We start from the raw sequence: 17952 nt of genomic DNA, 5'->3' as shown, positions 1-17952 counted from the left end.
ATGCACTAAACCGTGCACGAGACAAACTCTAACTTTTAATCTAACATACAATCTACCATAAAGATACACGGGCAATTCAGCCCAATTCCTTCGTGTCAGGCCGCTTCAGGATTTTCCATACATACTCTTCCAAACCCATCTTGATCGCGGCCCACCTCCTGATCCCGGTTAAATTCCGGTGATAACACATGCCCCCCTGGTTTTGGAAATATTATTTCCAAAATCATCATGTTCTTTTCCCGTCGGGTCATGTCGTGGCAGAGCAGAGCTGTTGCAGTATCCATCATCATTATGCCCTGTCTTCTCAGCTTCTCTGCAAAATTCGATAACCCCGGCGTCATCTCCTTGGGAACTTATACATTAAATCCTCACCAGGCTTCTCGTTATTTAACTGCGCCGATTGATTAGCTCCCTTCATCTCCTTCCTCTGTCCCAACCATCGGCACCCCAAAAAACCCTTCTGCACACCATGTCTTCTTCCTCCTCTGCCTCGTCGGGACTTTCCTTTGAATCCTCTTCCCCCGAACCGATGCCAGCACCGAGCCCACAAGAGGCCCATGCGGCCAACATCCGCCGCGCCATTGAGGCCGGGGAGGAGTCAGACCATGACTTCTCCATCTGGTCCGAGGACGACCAGTCCTCGACGGACGGGGAGAGCGACCTCCGTTTCCTTGCCGGTGGGGAATCGGAGGAGGAGAGCGACGACGATCGCTTCTCCTGGGACGACTTCACCTCCTCCGAGGGGGTGGTGGAGGAAGAAGAGGAGGAGGAGGACGATGACGACGACTCCCTCGAGGGTTACCCACCAGCAAAGCGCCTTCGCATGTGGTGGGACGACGACAGCAGCGATGACGAAGATGGGGACGAAGCCCCCGTGGAGGGCCACGGGAGCAGCGACGAGGAGCCCATCGGCAGCAGTGCCGATGAGAGTTCTGAAGATGACGACGAGGGCAGTGACGGCCCGTAGAAGGACCCCTAGCATAGGGTCAGTAGTAGCAGATGGGACAATGTATCCCCTAGTATTTCCTTTTGAGGGTAATTAGCTCTTTATGTAAGAAACCTCGCCTATTAATGAAGAATTGTTCCCCAATTCGAGTTTGCCGATTTCTTCTGAGTTTGATTGAGCCGATTTGCCTCTTCGCCAATGTGTAATGAGCCGATAACAACGCACCGGCCCTTCAACAGAGCGATCTACCAGGCCTGTTGCCCCCCGAGTCTCAGCCAATGCAAAACAGAGACGAGGAATACGCGCATGAACTGTGTAGACCTGGGCCTGATCGTGTGCGGGGAAGTTCCTTATGCGGCGTCAGCCGATTTGGACACAAATCGGCTTCTCTGAGCGGAAAGCATTCAAGGTGAGCTGCCCCCCGAGCTCTTACTCGAGGCGAGAACCGCCGACCCTCTTTCTTCCTCTGACAGCCGATAACTAGCCCCACAGATTGGAAATCCTGGATTTGGTGAAGGCTTGATAATCCTCGCACAACTAGAGTCGATGGCTATGCATCGGCTGTTTCTTGATTCCTGACATGCTGCTCCTGACATTGTCCTTGAAGAAATTTCCCTTGAGTCGATGGCCCTGCATCGGCTTTCATGTCCTTAAGTCGATGCCTGCTGCATCGGCTGTGTTCGAAAATTTTCGAATTTTCATTTTTTATTTTTACGGCCGACCTGTGCATCGGCCCCCATATTTCAATACCCGTCAACAAAAGATGAGATGCTTCTGTTGTATACCCTCATATTTCCATATACCTGGGTGCCCCCCAGCCGATTCTGTCAAGAAAATTGATGGTATCGGCTCCGTTGGATAACATGTTAAACCCGAGCGTAAAGGTAGGTGAGGATAATTTTGGCCGATTGCTGGAATCGGCCTCCACGTTGCTTGCTCGTTGAAGGTTTTGTAAGTTCCCTTCGTAAATTTTTGGGGCCGATCACAAGGATCAGCCTCTCCTGGTTTGCCCATTGGTTTGATCTTGCTACTTGGTCGGCTGGATGAAACCAACCCAACCTCCGACTTGATGCGCCCGTCGTCGTCCACCTTGTGTGCTCCGTAGAGTCGTGGAGCGCTACGCTCTGTCGGCAAGACGAGTACCATGTTTGTGCCAGCCCGATGTCTCATCATCGGCTTTCCTCTGTTTAGGGCGCCACTCCATTTTCCGTGGACGACCCTCTTCATCCGGGGTTCGCTGAACTTTTGCAGCCAGGTCGGGCCGTGCCTTCCTTAGCGTATGCAGGTACAACCTTTCGGCTTCCTCCAGGCCGCGCAATCGCTGAACCCTACGCTTCTGGGAACGGCTGAGTCCGTCAGGGCACCACCTCGGCCGGTGGTACCTGTCTTCTTCCACTTCTCCCTCGTCCTCTGAATCCTCAAGATCTGCCCAACGAGGTGACTCAGCGCGTTTGCTTTGTGACGGGAGAGGCCCTAAGCGCTCGAACACAGACACGTTGGCTGCCTCCTTCTTTTTCTGATTGCATTCTGGGCAATTGCCGATTGTGGGCAATCGGCTCATTCCTGAATCCCAGCAGTGTCTGAAGAAGGGGCAGTCCCAGTGTCTGTTGTTGTCATCTTGCTCCCTGGATGCTTCCGCGGCACAGCGCTCGTGCTCCTCCTCATCGTGATCCTGCCGACGATATCTTCTGGCTTCTCTAGCCAAACGATCTTCTCTATCACCGTAATTGGGTCGCCGGCGTTGACCATACTGACTAACATATTTGTTGAGGAGGTGATCAGAGAGGGGTCGCTGATATCTTATATTCTTCACCTCTCCCTCTGTGACATAGCGCTTGCCATCATGACGGAGCCGATCGCATGGAGCGGCCTCTTCTGTATCCTTGCTGTGAGAGCAGCTGCCCTCATCTCCGTCTTTGCCAGAGTGGTTTCCAGGTCCTACCATGTTGATGCTGAACGAGGGACCTGACTGGCAACCTTCAGGGTAGGTGATTTCTACCAAGTTAACGGCGGGGAAGGGTTGGGTGTCGACCTTCATGGCGTATCGGTTGAAAATTAGCCGCCCCTTCTCTATCGCCGCTTGGATGTGCCGACGCCACACCCGGCGGTCGTTGGTGGCATGGGAAAGCGAGTTGTGGAATTTGCGAGTACGGCTTTCCGTTTAGCTCTTTCGCCGTGGGGAACTTGAGACCTTCGAGAACCGTCAACTGTTTCTCCTTGAGCAGGAGGTCGAAGATTTGTTCGGTCTTGGTCACGTCAAAATCAAATCCCACAGGCGGCCCCGGTGGCTTTACCCATTTGCAGGCCACAGGGGTTCCTCCCCGAGTCCACTCAGCCATCGCTATCTCTTGGCCTCCCGCGGGCACTTCATCCTCCTCCGTATCGACCATGATTACTGCACGCTTGAACTTGTCTTGGTACAGGTCGGGGTGGCGCTGTTCATATGCCGATAGTTTCGAACCATGTGCGCCGGCGAGGGATAATCTGCTTGGGAGGCCATGTCCTTGAGCTGTGTTGCAAGGCCTCGCTACGCCAACTCGATCGCTTCCTTTTCGGTTATACGAACCGAATAACATCGGTTCCTAAGATTCCTGAAGCGCTGGATGTATTCTGTCACCGTTTCCCCGCGCTTCTGACGTAGTTGTGCTAGATCGGCAATGCCAGACTCGGAAGCTTCTGAATGGTATTGCATATGGAACTGTTCTTCCAACTGCTTCCAAGACTGGATGGAGTTCGCTGGTAGAGAGGTGTACCATCCAAAGGCCGATCCCGTGAGGGACTGTGAAAAGAGCCTCACGCGTAGCTGATCCGACACTGAAGCCGGTCCTAGTTGAGCCAAGTATCGGCTGACGTGCTCGATGGAGCTGGAGCCATCCGATCCACTGAATTTGGAGAAGTCAGGGAGCCGATATTTTGGTGGCAGCGGGATCATCTCGTAATCGTCAGGGTACGGCTTGGAATAGCCGACCGCCCTTCTTTTCGGCATCATGCCGAACTGGTCTCTCAGTATGGTACTGATCTGATCCGCTGTGCTGGCCGTAGGAGTTGCACTCTGAAGATTCGCCGGGGTGGCGTACTTGGCCTGCCACGTTTGCTTTTCCAGCTCTGAACCAGCTGCAGGAGCTGGGCTCGGGAGTTTCGTCGGTGTGGCGTATTTAGTTAGCCACGTCTGCTCTGTCGCCGACGTTCCTCCTGTCTTCGCCGGAGTCCCCGATGTTGTGGCCTGGTTTGTGAGTGCCCAGTCACCACAATCCGGCACATACATGCACGCGTACCCATGAGGGATCTCCTTAGGCGCCTCCATTAAGAACTGGTAGTCACTGGGGTCGCCACCAATTTTGTAGACGAGGAATGCCGGTGTAGTCGGCACTTCAGCAGGTGCTGCCAACGCAAATGGCAGCGGTGGACGGGACTGGAATGGCAACTCTCCTTGATGCGTCCCGAGAGCTGGTCCTGACGGCGAGTACTGGTGGCTCATGATCTCCTGGATCACGCGCAGAGCGACACGCTCCAGCACGTTGACCAAGTTCTCAGAGTGGCGGTGTAGCGAGTGAGCCACCAGGTAGTTGATCTCCTGCCGCAGACCCCTGGTGCGTTCCTCCGACGGGGAAGAAAGGTCTACCCCATCGAGTGCACCTTCTGGTGAGAACCCCTTCCATCCGATGCCACCGAACGGGTTCTCTGAAAAGAGCCGATGAGGTCGGCCTCGAGGGTAGCCTTGATCTCGTTGTATTGCTTCTTGAGGTCGTCAGGCAGATCCTCGTAGGTGACTGGCGTGCCGTCCGCCATCTCAGATGTAGATGGCGATGTGGTTGATGTAGACGATTGTCCCACCGGGCGTGCCAGAATGTGTTGACTGCCAAAACCCACCGGCGGGCAGCGGCCTTGTCAACACCGTAGAGCCGGGGAGCCTAGAGCTGCGGCTGGCCGAGACCCCTCCGAGCGACGGCCCGCAATGCTCTTCTGGTCACACGCGGCGTTGCGAAGTGCAAGGGCGTGCCACCTGACCTATACCTGGTCAGGAAGGTGATGATATTGCCTCGCTTAGTTTCCTGCAGGGCATACATGTAAACGTTAAATACGAGCCTCGATCGGCTCTCGAGGTTATCCCGTGAATCGGCTCAAAGAGCCGATCCACCCATGATCCGTACGGGGTGTACGAATACTTGGTGGTCCTGCTTGATCAAGATGAAGCTAATGAGATCTACGACGATTTAGGGTTTTCACCACATAATCGGATCATCCTACTCCAGAGTTGGGCCGGATGGCCACGCACGGTGCTCGTAAGCCGATCCTAAACAAGGCCAAAAAACCAACATGAAGTTGATCCTAGGAACATCCCGTTTAGGACTTGCGAACGCCACCCTACGTGCCACAGGATCCTCCCCCCCTTTGTAAGGCCAAACTATTGCAGATATTAAACTAATCCTTGCAGAACAAGGAGCAATCGTAACGGATCAGATCTACTAAATAATGATCAAGCGGGGTGCCGCCCCCACACCTGAGATAGGCGTGAGGACGGCTAGATATGCAAGGGTTGCACTACGTAAGCATGCTTAAACGAAGAACAATGCTAACCCTAACACATCTAATGATAACTACGTTGCTCGCCATCAAAAGCGCTTCGATACGAGCAACGCATGAACAACGTGGGGCTTGTGCTGCCTAGATCGCAAGATGCGATCTAGGCAGCATGTCGCTACCCGATAGAAACCCTCGAGACGAAGGAGTTGGCGATGCGCCGAGATTGGTTTGTTTTTGGGGTTGAACGTGAGTTGTTGTTTATTCCATAAACCCTAGGTACATATTTATAGTCCAGGGGACTTTCTAATGTGGGCATGCACTAAACCGTGCACGAGACAAACTCTAACTTTTAATCTAACATACAATCTACCATAAAGATACACGGGCAATTCAGCCCAATTCCTTCGTGTCAGGCCGCTTCAGGATTTTCCATACATACTCTTCCAAACCCATCTTGATCGCGGCCCACCTCCTGATCCCGGTTAAATTCCGGTGATAACAGTTAACCATAAGATCTGGAGTGGGACGGAGTAGTCAAAAGTGTTTCCACCTCTCGTACATCAACGGATGCGCTTACCGTAGACACTTGACCCAGGTTGGGCAAGCGGTGGGGTGGGGATCCCATTCTAATTCCCCACGGTAAGTGGTCTATGATGGGTTGCAGCTACCGGCGAAGGAGTTTGGTTAACGAGTCCCAAACTGTTGTCGTGGTCGGGGTCCATCCTTAATTGGTATAAGAGGACCGACGAGGACCCATGGTCGGGGTATGCAAAAAAGGGTGGGTGTGCGAGGTAGCGGAGGAACATGATTGGCTAGACCTTATACCGGGCCTCACACCGAAGGAAGTGTGGACGGCAAAGCTGCCCGGTTGGCACCAAGGTTAAGATCTCTTATGGGTAAAGAAACACACCTCTGCAGAGTGTAAAGAACTGTGACCTGTCACTCCCTGTTCCGGGATAAGGAACTGCGAACGCGGCCGGAAAGGAGCTCCATGAAGTTCTAGTAAATCGGTGAAGGCTGACGGACATAGCTCTTTGAAATAAAAGCAATCTCTTGAAGAAATGTTTACCAAAACTTGCATTGGTATTAGACTTTCTGGTCTAATATCGTAGCTAGTGCATTAAACACCTCTTATCTATAATGAACTTGTTGAGTACGCTCGTACTCATACCACTCTTAAATCCCATGCTTAGATTGTCTGAATCGTCTGGAGGAGGACTACGACAACAATGAAGGAGCCGAGATCATCGGCTATGAATAACCAGACCTCTCTCGGAGGTATCGAGGGCGTAGACTACCTCATCGTCTACGGAACCGGGAGGCTTCCGGAGGAGATCAAGCCTGAACATCTCGAGTAGTAGTAGAAGCCGAGCAGCCCGAACTCTTAGTATTTAGCTGCTCGAAGAAATAAATGTATAACTTAATGAGACTCTTGTATTGTAAGCTAAGTTGGGTTCGCCTCGAACCCAGGGGTATTCCTCTTAGGACCCAAGAGGAGCTCCGTGACAACATGTGTGTGATATTTGTAATAATAAATGAATGAGTTATGGACCTGCTATGTTCTGTTGTACTACTCTGAATGGTACTTCGTGAATGTTATATCAACGACTGGCATACTACAACATGCAGTGGTATGCAGGGTCACCACAGTTGGTATCAGAGCAAAAGCTTTGACCTTAGGTTGGAACCTAGTAAATGGGACCGAACGTTAGGAGTCAAATAGGATTTGTAAAGAATTCTCTAAAAAAAATATGGTGTATATTCACTTGAGAATACAACAATCATATCTTTTAGTGCGATAATTCTTTATTATCTCTATTATGATGCATTGTTACTAATCTCATAATCTTTCTATTTCTACAGCCAACATGGCAAGTTCACGTCCCGGACGAAACGTGAAGGTGATGGATTCCATGCGAGTGAATACAAAGGAGGACTTGCGGATATTCTACGAGCCATGTTACTTGAATTTGGGTGTGATCCCCGGATTCAAGTAAAGAAATACATGTACTATGATGGTACTTGTATTGGCTAAATGTAGGGTAGGGCTACGACTTCCCGAATCTTTGGGAATGAGCGTAGTAATGCCAGCGGGGAAGCCCGAACTATGAACACAGCCTACCATATAGCCGTTATGAGAGCCATAACCGATATTCGGGAGCATAAGACGAAAGAGCTTATGGGTTCCGAATTCACACACATTCCTCATATGGAGGAGGACGATGATCCCATGCTGAACCATTTCAAATATGCCAAAAGCAAACCAGCAGAAGCAGCAAAATACATGGACAATAGCCGCAACTTCATATCATTACTCTTTCAGTTGAACCGTCATTTGACGGGAGAAATTGATACAATGCTAGAGGAGTTTACTGAACCCAAGGAGGAGACTAAGGGGAAGGAAACTATGGAGAATGAGGTGCACACACCAGTCTACTCAGCCGGTGATTACATTAGTATTGATCCTTTTGAGCGTGAAACTACACCTGTTACACCTGAGAACTATCTGGGAAGTTCCTATGGGGGATATGAGGGTGGAGAGGAATCCGGGAACAATCAGCGTTCCGTGACTCCGATAGAAAACTCCAGGGGTTGGCGTTGGGGGTCTGATACGGGAACTCATAGTACCACAGCGTATTATGACGGGGAGATGAATGAAGATGCCACGACCCAGCACCAGAGTTATCCGTGGAATGAGGAGGAAGTTGGGGGGTATCCGACACAGGTTGAGTCGGATACGAATGTAGGAAATACCTATGGTGTAGGTATAGGGGAGTACACCCGATGGGTGGATTATGATGCACTGAATGATCAGTTCGTGAACACTGATTTCGCCCTAGGATCATCATCGGATTCCGATTACCAGCCAACGGGGAGACCTTATGTTCCAGGTTTTGTCAGGAGAACGACACGTTCGACCGGATGGAAAGCCTGGAATGTATCGGGAGTGAAGATCGTCTAGAGACTACCAAGGGAAGCAAAGCTACAATACACAAGTACCACGTGTATTGTAGAGTGTAATATTTTGTAGAAATTTGTATATATACTTTGATAAGTGAGTTTGCATACTCACATCGACTTGAGTATTGTAATAAGACCACTTAAGTATGTAAATTTATGGTATATGTTTTGTATGATTTGGATTTGCTTCTTGATTTCCATTGCGTGACTAGTTCTCGTGCACAATGTTGAGCTCGGAAAACTTGCGCATGGAGTAATTATGAGTATCATCTTGTGTTGCGAGAACTAGGGGGTTATGTCAGGAGCGTTAGGAGAGGAGACCGAAGCGCGGCGCATGGAGCGCGAAGCAAAACAAAAGGAAGAGGCTGACGAAGCAGCCAGGAATCAGTTTCCACCACCACCACCACCCATGACGCAACAGAATTTCATTCAGTACATGCAGATGGTGGAAGAAAGACAACGTATTACGTTGGAGCAGCAGAATAAATTCTTTCAGGAATTGCTGCAGCAGAACAGAGTTGAGAGACCTGAGAATCAGAGAGTCACCTTAGCAGACTTCCAGAATACCAAGCCTATATCTTTTGCATACGCGCCCGAGCCAATGGACGCGGAAGATTGGCTTATGGATACTGAGCGAAAGCTCAATACCGTTGGATGTAACGACCAAGAGAAGGTTCGTTATGCTACACATCTGTTGAGTGGACCCGCCGCATCATGGTGGGATAACATTGTAGCCGTTTACCCGGCGGGAAAGGTATTCACATGGGAGGAGTTCGCAAGGAAGTTCAGGGAATCCAATGTCCCTGAAAGTATTGTGGAGCTAAAGCGTCGAGAATTTGAAAATCTCGAGCAGAAGGATAAGGCAATCCTGACTTATGTCAGGGAGTTCTCAAAGCTGTCCCGGTACGCTGTTGAAGAAGTCAACACCGAGGACAAGAAAAAGAAGAGGTTTCTGAAGGGGTTAAGTCCCCAGTTCAAGGTACATCTCCGTATGATGAGAGCAACGGAGTTTCAAGAGTTGGTGGATGCTGCCATCACTCTGGAAGATGATTTTAAACAACTACAGGAGGAGAAAAGGAAAAAGGCCAAGTTTGAGCCTAAGAGGTTTGTTAGTAACAAGCCCAATACCAGCTTGAGTTTCAAGCCAAGGTACAACAACAACAACAACAACCAGAGGAGGAACCAAGGATATCAGTCTGCAAACCAGATTATATGCCATTCATGTGGATTCAAAGGACATGTCGCGAAAGATTGTAAGAAGCCAAAGATTATATGCTTTGGTTGTCGCCAGGAGGGGCACATGCTGAAGGACTGCTGATGGCGTGTATTTCACACGTTCGTTGGGCAACCCCAAGAGGAAGGTATGATGCGCACAGCAGCAAGTTTTCCCTCAGAAAGAAACTAAGGTTTATCGAACCAGGAGGAGCCAAGAAGCACGTTGAAGGTTGATGGCGGCGAGATGTAGTGCGGCGCAACACCGGGGATTCCGGCGCCAACGTGGAACCTGCACAACACAACCAAAGTACTTTGCCCCAACGAAACAGTGAGGTTGTCAATCTCACCGGCTTGTCTGTAACAAAGGATTAACCGTATTGTGTGGAAGATGATTGTTTGCGAGAACAAGTAGAACAAGTATTGCAGTAGATTGTATTTCGAGTAAAGAGAATTGGACCGGGGTCCACAGTTCACTAGAGGTGTCTCTCCCATAAGACGAACAGCATGTTGGGTGAACAAATTACGATTGGGCAATTGACAAATAAAGAGAGCATGACCATGCACATACATATCATGAAGAGTATAGGGAGATTTAATTGGGCATTACGACAAAGTACATAGACCGCCATCCAACTGCATCTATGCCTAAAAAGTCCACCTACAGGTTATCATCCGAACCCCCCCCAGTATTAAGTTGCAAGCAACGGACAATTGCATTAAGTATGGTGCGTAATGTAACTAGTGACTACATCCTTGAACATAGCACTAATGTTTTATCCCTAGTGGCAACAACACAACACAACCTTAGAACTTTCGTCACATCGTCCCGAGTGTCAATGCGAGCATGAACCCACTATCGAGCATAAGTACTCCCTCTTGGAGTTACAAGCATCTACTTGGCCGGAGCATCTACTAGTAACGGAGAGCATGCAAGATCATAAACAACACATAAGCATAACTTTGATAATCAACATAACAAGTATTCTCTATTCATCGGATCCCAACAAACGCAACATATAGAATTACGGATAGATGATCTTGATCATGTTAGGCAGCTCACAAGATCCGACAATGATAGCACAATGGGGAGAAGACAACCATCTAGCTACCGCTATGGACCCATAGTCCAGGGGTAGACTACTCACACATCACACCGGAGGCGACCATGGCGGCGTAGAGTCCTCCGGGAGATGATTCCCCTCTCCGGCAGGGTGCCGGAGGCGATCTCCTGGATCCCCGAGATGGGATCGGCGGCGGCGTCTCCGGAAGGTTTTCCGTATCGTGGCTGTCGGTGCTCGGGGGTTTCGTCACGGAGGCTATTTGTAGGCGGAAGGGCAGGTCAAGAGGCGGCACGGGGGCCCCACACCACGGGGCCGCGCGGCCAGGGGGCCGCGCCGCCCTATAGTGTGGCCCCTCCGTGGCCCCTCTTCGTCTCTCCTTCGGACTTCCGGAAGCTTCGTGAGAAAATAGGCCCCTGGGCTTTGATTTCGTCCAATTCCGAGAATATTTCCTTACTAGGATTTCTGAAACCAAAAACAGCGAGAAAACAAGCAATCGGCACTTCGGCATCTTGTTAATAGGTTAGTTCCAGAAAATGCACGAATATGACATAGAGTGTGCATAAAACATGTAGATAACATCAATAATGTGGCATGGAACATAAGAAATTATCGATACGTCGGAGACGTATCAGCATCCCCAAGCTTAGTTCTGCTCGTCCCGAGCAGGTAAAACGATAACACAGATAATTTCCGGAGTGACATGCCATCATAATCTTGATCATACTATTTGTAAAGCATATGTAGTGAATGCAGCGATCAAAACAATGTATATGACATGAGTAAACAAGTGAATCATAAAGCAAAGACTTTTCATGAATAGCACTTCAAGACAAGCATCAATAAGTCTTGCATAAGAGTTAACTCATAAAGCAATAATTCAAAGTAAAGGTATTGAAGCAACACAAAAGAAGATTAAGTTCCAGCGGTTGCTTTCAACTTATAACATGTATATCTCATGGATATTGTCAACATAGAGTAATATAATAAGTGCAATATGCAAATATGTAGGAATCAATGCACAGTTCACACAAGTGTTTGCTTCTTGAGGTGGAGAGAAATAGGTGAACCGACTCAACATTGAAAGTAAAAGAAAGGTCCTCATAGAGGAAAAGCATCGATTGCTATATTTGTGCTAGAGCTTTGATTTTGAAAACATGAAACAATTTTGTCAACGGTAGTAATAAAGCATATGCATCATGTAAATTATATCTTATAAGTTGCAAGCCCCATGCATAGTGTACCAATAGTTCCCGCACCTTGTCCTAATTAGCTTGGACTACCTGGATTATCACCGCAATACATATGCTTTAACCAAGTTTCACAAAGGGGTACCTCTATGCCGCCTCGTACAAAGGTCTAAGGAGAAAGCTCGCATTGGATTTCTCGCTTTTGATTATTCTCAACTTAGACATCCATACCGGGACAACATAGACAACAGATAATGGACTCCTCTTTTAATGCTTAAGCATTGAACAACAATTAATTCTTTTCTCATTAGAGACTTGAGGATATTTGTCCAAAACTGAAACTTCCACCATGAATCATGGCTTTAGTTAGCGGCCCAATGTTCTTCTCTCACAATATGCATGCTCAAACCATTCAACTCAGTGTAGATCGCCCTTACTTCAGACAAGACGAACATGCATAGCAACTCACATGAAATTCAACAATGAATAGTTGATGGCGTCCCCAGTAAACATGGTTATCGCTCAACAAGCAACTTAATAAGAGATAAAGTGCATAATTACATATTCAATACCACAATAGTTTTTAAGCTATTTGTCCCATGAGCTATATATTGCAAAGGTGAATGATGGAATTTTAAAGGTAGCACTCAAGCAATTTACTTTGGAATGGCGGGAAAATACCATGTAGTATAGGTAGGTATGGTGGACACAAATGGCATAGTGGTTGGCTCAAGTATTTTGGATGCATGAGAAGTATTCCCTCTCGATACAAGGTTTAGGCTAGCAAGGCTTATTTGAAACAAACAAAAGGATGAACCGGTGCAGCAAAACTCACATAAAAGACATATTGAAAACATTATAAGACTCTACACCGTCTTCCTTGTTGTTCAAACTCAATACTAGAAATTATCTAGACCTTAGAGAAACCAAATATGCAAACCAAATTTTAACATGCTCTATGTATTTCTTCATTAATGGGTGCAAAGCATATGATGCAAGAGCTTAATCATGAGCACAACAATTGCCAAGTATCACATTACCCAAGACATTTATAGCAATTACTACATGTATCATTTTCCAATTCCAACCATATAACAATTTAACGAAGAAGAAACTTCGCCATGAATACTATGAGTAGAAACCAAGGACATACTTGTCCATATGCTACAGCGGAGCGTGTATCTCTCCCATAAAGTGAATGCTAGGATCCATTTTATTCAAACAAAACAAAAAAACAAAAACAAACCGACGCTCCAAGAAAAAGCACATAAGATGTGATGGAATAAAAATATAGTTTCAGGGGAGGAACCTGATAATGTTGTCGATGAAGAAGGGGATGCCTTGGGCATCCCCAAGCTTAGACGCTTGAGTCTTCTTGATATATGCAGGGGTGAACCACCGGGTGCATCCCCAAGCTTAGAGCTTTCACTCTCCTTGATCATGTTGCATCATACTCCTCTCTTGATCTTTGAAAACTTCCTCCACACCAAACTCGAAACAACTCATTAGAGGGTTAGTGCATAATAAAAATTCACATGTTCAGAGGTGACACAATCATTCTTAACACTTCTGGACATTGCATAAAGCTACTGGACATTAGTGGATCAAAGAAATTCATCCAACATAGCAAAAGAGGCAATGCGAAATAAAAGACAGAATCTGTCAAAACAGAACAGTCCGTAAAAGATGGATTTTATTAGGCCACCAGACTTGCTCAAAAGAAAATTCTCAAATTGAATGAAAGTTGCGTACATATCTGAGGATCATGCTCGTAAATTGGCTTAATTTTCTGAGCTACCTACAGGGAGATAGACCCAGATTCGTGACAGCAAAGAAATCTGGAACTGCGCGAGTAATCCAAATCTAGTACTTACTTTTCTATCAAAGACTTTACTTGGCACAACAAAACATAAAACTAAGATAAGGAGAGGTTGCTACAGTAGTAAACAACTTCCAAGACACAAATATAAAACAAAAATACTGGAGTAAAAACATGGGTTGTCTCCCATAAGCGCTTTTCTTTAACGCCTTTCGGCTAGGCGCGAAAGTGTAACTCAAGTAACATCAAGAAAAGAAGCATCAACATCATAATTTGTTCTAATGATAGAATCATAAGGTAACTTCATTATCTTTCTAGGGAAGTGTTCCATACCTTTCTTGAGAGGAAATTGATATTTAATATTACCTTCCTTCATATCAATAGTGGCACCAACGGTTCGGAGAAAAGGTCTTCCCAATATAATGGGGCAAGATGCATTGCATTCAATATCCAAGACAACAAAATCAACGGGGACAAGGTTATTGTTAACCATAATATGAACATTATCAACTTTCCCCAAAGGTTTCTTTTTAGCATTATCAGCGAGATTAACATCCAAATAATAATTCTTCAATGGTGGCAAGTCAAGCATATCATAGACTTTTTTAGGCATAACGAAATACTTGCACCAAGATCACACAAGGCATTACAATCAAAATCTTTGACTCTCATTTTAATGATGGGCTCCCAACCATCCTCTAGCTTTCTAGGAATAGAAGTTTCAAGTTTTAGTTTCTCTTCTCTAGCTTTTATGAGAGCATTTGTAATATGTTTTGTGAAAGCCAAATTTATAGCACTAGCATTGGGACTTTTAGCAAGTTTTTGTAAGAACTTTATAACTTCAGAGATATGGCAATCATCAAAATCTAAATCATTACAATCTAAAGCAATGGGATTATCATCCCCAAGGTTGGAAAAAATTTCAGCAGTTTTATCACAAGCGGTTTCAGCGGTTTTAGCGGTTTCGGGTAATTTTGCGCGCTTTGCACTAGGAGTAGAAGCATTGCTAACACCAATTATTTTACCATTGATAGTAGGAGGTGCAGCAACATATGAATCATTAGCATTGCTAGTGGTGGTAATAGTCCAAACTTTAGCTACATTTTCTTTTTTAGCTAGTTTTTCATTTTCTTCTCTATCCCACCTAGCACGCAGTTCAGCCATTAATCTTATATTCTCATTAATTCTAACTTGGATGGCATTTGCTGTAGTAACAATTTTATTTTCAATATCCCTATTAGGCATAACTTTCGATTTCAAAAGATCAACATCGGAGGCAAGACTATCAACTCTAGAAACAAGAATATCAATTTTATTGAGCTTTTCCTCAATAGATTTGTTAAAGGCAGTTTGTGTACTAATAAATTCTTTAAGCATGGCTTCAAGTCCAGGGGGTGTATTCCTATTATTGTTGTAAGAATTCCCATAAGAATTAGCATAACCGTTACCATTATTATAAGGATATGGCCTATAGTTGTTACTAGAATTGTTCCGGTAAGCATTGTTGTTGAAATTATTATTTTTAATGAAGTTTACATCAATATGTTCTTCTTGTGCAACCAATGAAGCTAACGGAACATTATTAGGATCAATATTAGTCCTATCATTCACAAGCATAGACATAATAGCATCAATCTTATCACTCAAGGAAGAGGTTTCTTCGATAGAATTTACCTTCTTACCTTGCGGAGCTCTTTCCGTGTGCCATTCAGAGTAATTAACCATCATATTATCAAGAAGCTTTGTTGCTTCACCAAGAGTGATGGACATAAAGGTACCTCCAGCAGCTGAATCCAATAAATTCCGCGAAGAAAAATTTAGTCCTGCATAGAAGGTTTGGATGATCATCCAAGTAGTCGATCCATGGGTTGGGCAATTTTTAACCAGAGATTTCATTCTTTCCCAAGCTTGAGCAACATGTTCATTATCCAATTGTTTAAAATTCATTATGCTACTCCTCAAAGATATAATTTTAGCAGGGGAATAATATCTACCAATAAAAGCATCCTTGCATTTAGTCCAGGAATCAATACTATTCTTAGGCGAGAGATAGCAACCAATCTTTAGCTCTTCCTCTTAATGAGAAAGGGAACAATTTTAGTTTAATAATATCACCATCTACATCTTTATATTTTTGCATTTCACATAGTTCAACAAAATTATTAAGATGGGCAGCAGCATCATCGAACTAATTCCGAGAAAATGGATCTTTCATAACAAGATTCGAGTAAAGCAGGTTTAATTTCAAAGAATTCTGCTGTAGTAGCAGGTGGAGCAATAGGTGTGCATAAGAAATCATTATTATTTGTGGTTGTGAAGTCACACAACTTAGTATTTTCAGCGTTGGCCATTTTAGCAACAGTAAATAAAACAAACTAGATAAAGTAAATGCAAGTAAACTAATTTTTTTTGTGTTTTTGATATAGCGAACAAGATAGCAAACAAAGTAAAACTAGCAACTAATTTTTTTGTATTTTGATTTAGTGCAGCAAACAAAGTAGTAAATAAAATAAAGCAAGACAAAAACAAAGTAAAGAGATTGAGAAGTGGAGACTCCCCTTGCAGTGTGTCTTGATCTCCCCGGCAACGGCGCCAGAAAAAGAGCTTGATGGCGTGTATTTCACACGTTCGTTGGGCAACCCCAAGAGGAAGGTATGATGCGCACAGCAGCAAGTTTTCCCTCAGAAAGAAACCAAGGTTTATCGAACCAGGAGGAGCCAAGAAGCACGTTGAAGGTTGATGGCGGCGAGATGTAGTGCGGCGCAACACCAGGGATTCCGGCGCCAACGTGGAACCTCGCACAACACAACCAAAGTACTTTGCCCCAACGAAACAGATGAGGTTGTCAATCTCACCGGCTTGCTGTAACAAAGGATTAACCGTATTGTGTGGAAGATGATTGTTTGCGAGAAAACAGTAGAACAAGTATTGCAAGTAGATTGTATTTCAAGTAAAGAGAATTGGACCGGGGTCCACGAGTTCACTAGAGGTGTCTCTCCCATAAGACGAACAGCATGTTGGGTGAACAAATTACAGTTGGGCAATTGACAAATAAAGAGAGCATGACCATGCACATACATATCATGAAGAGTATAGTGAGATTTAATTGGGCATTACGACAAAGTACATAGACCGCCATCCAACTGCATCTATGCCTAAAAAGTCCACCTTCGAGTTATCATCCGAACCCCTCCAAGCATTAAGTTGCAAGCAACAGACAATTGCATTAAGTATGGTGCGTAATGTAACTAGTGACTACATCCTTGAACATAGCACTAATGTTTTATCCCTAGTGGCAACAGAGACAACACAACCTTAGAACTTTCGTCACTCGTCCCAGTGTCAATGCGAGCATGAACCCACTATCGAGCATAAGTACTCCCTCTTGGAGTTACAAGCATCTACTTGGCCGAGCATCTACTAGTAACTGGAGAGCATGCAAGATCATAAACAACACATAAGCATAACTTTGATAATCAACATAACAAGTATTCTCTATTCATCGGATCCCAACAAACGCAACATATAGAATTACGGATAGATGATCTTGATCATGTTAGGCAGCTCACAAGATCCGACAATGATAGCACAATGGGGAGAAGACAACCATCTAGCTACTGCTATGGACCCATAGTCCAGGGGTAGACTACTCACACATCACACCGGAGGCGACCATGGCGGCGTAGAGTCCTCCGGGAGATGATTCCCCTCTCCGGCAGTGGTGCCGGAGGCGATCTCCCTGGATCCCCCGAGATGGGATCGGCGGCGGCGGCGTCTCGGAAGGTTTTCCGTATCGTGGCTCTCGGTATCGGGGGTTTCGTCACGGAGGCTATTTGTAGGCGGAAGGGCAGGTCAAGAGGCGGCACGGGGGCCCCACACCACGTGGCCGCGCGGCCAAGGGGGGCCGCGCCGCCCTATAGTGTGGCCCCTCCGTGGCCCCTCTTCGTCTCTCCTTCGGACTTCCGGAAGCTTCGTGAGAAAATAGGCCCCTGGGCTTTGATTTCGTCCAATTCCGAGAATATTTCCTTACTAGGATTTCTGAAACCAAAAACAGCTAGAAACAACGAATTGGCACTTCGGCATCTTGTTAATAGGTTAGTTCCAGAAAATGCACGAATATGACATAGAGTGTGCATAAAACATGTAGATAACATCAATAATGTGGCATGGAACATAAGAAATTATCGATACGTCGGAGACGTATCAACTGCCCCAAGAGAAACACCGGAGGAGGTCAAT

This window comes from Lolium rigidum, chromosome 2 (assembly GCF_022539505.1).
Source record: "Lolium rigidum isolate FL_2022 chromosome 2, APGP_CSIRO_Lrig_0.1, whole genome shotgun sequence".
Lineage (NCBI taxonomy): Eukaryota > Viridiplantae > Streptophyta > Magnoliopsida > Poales > Poaceae > Lolium > Lolium rigidum.
Note: the sequence above shows the minus strand (reverse complement) of the source record.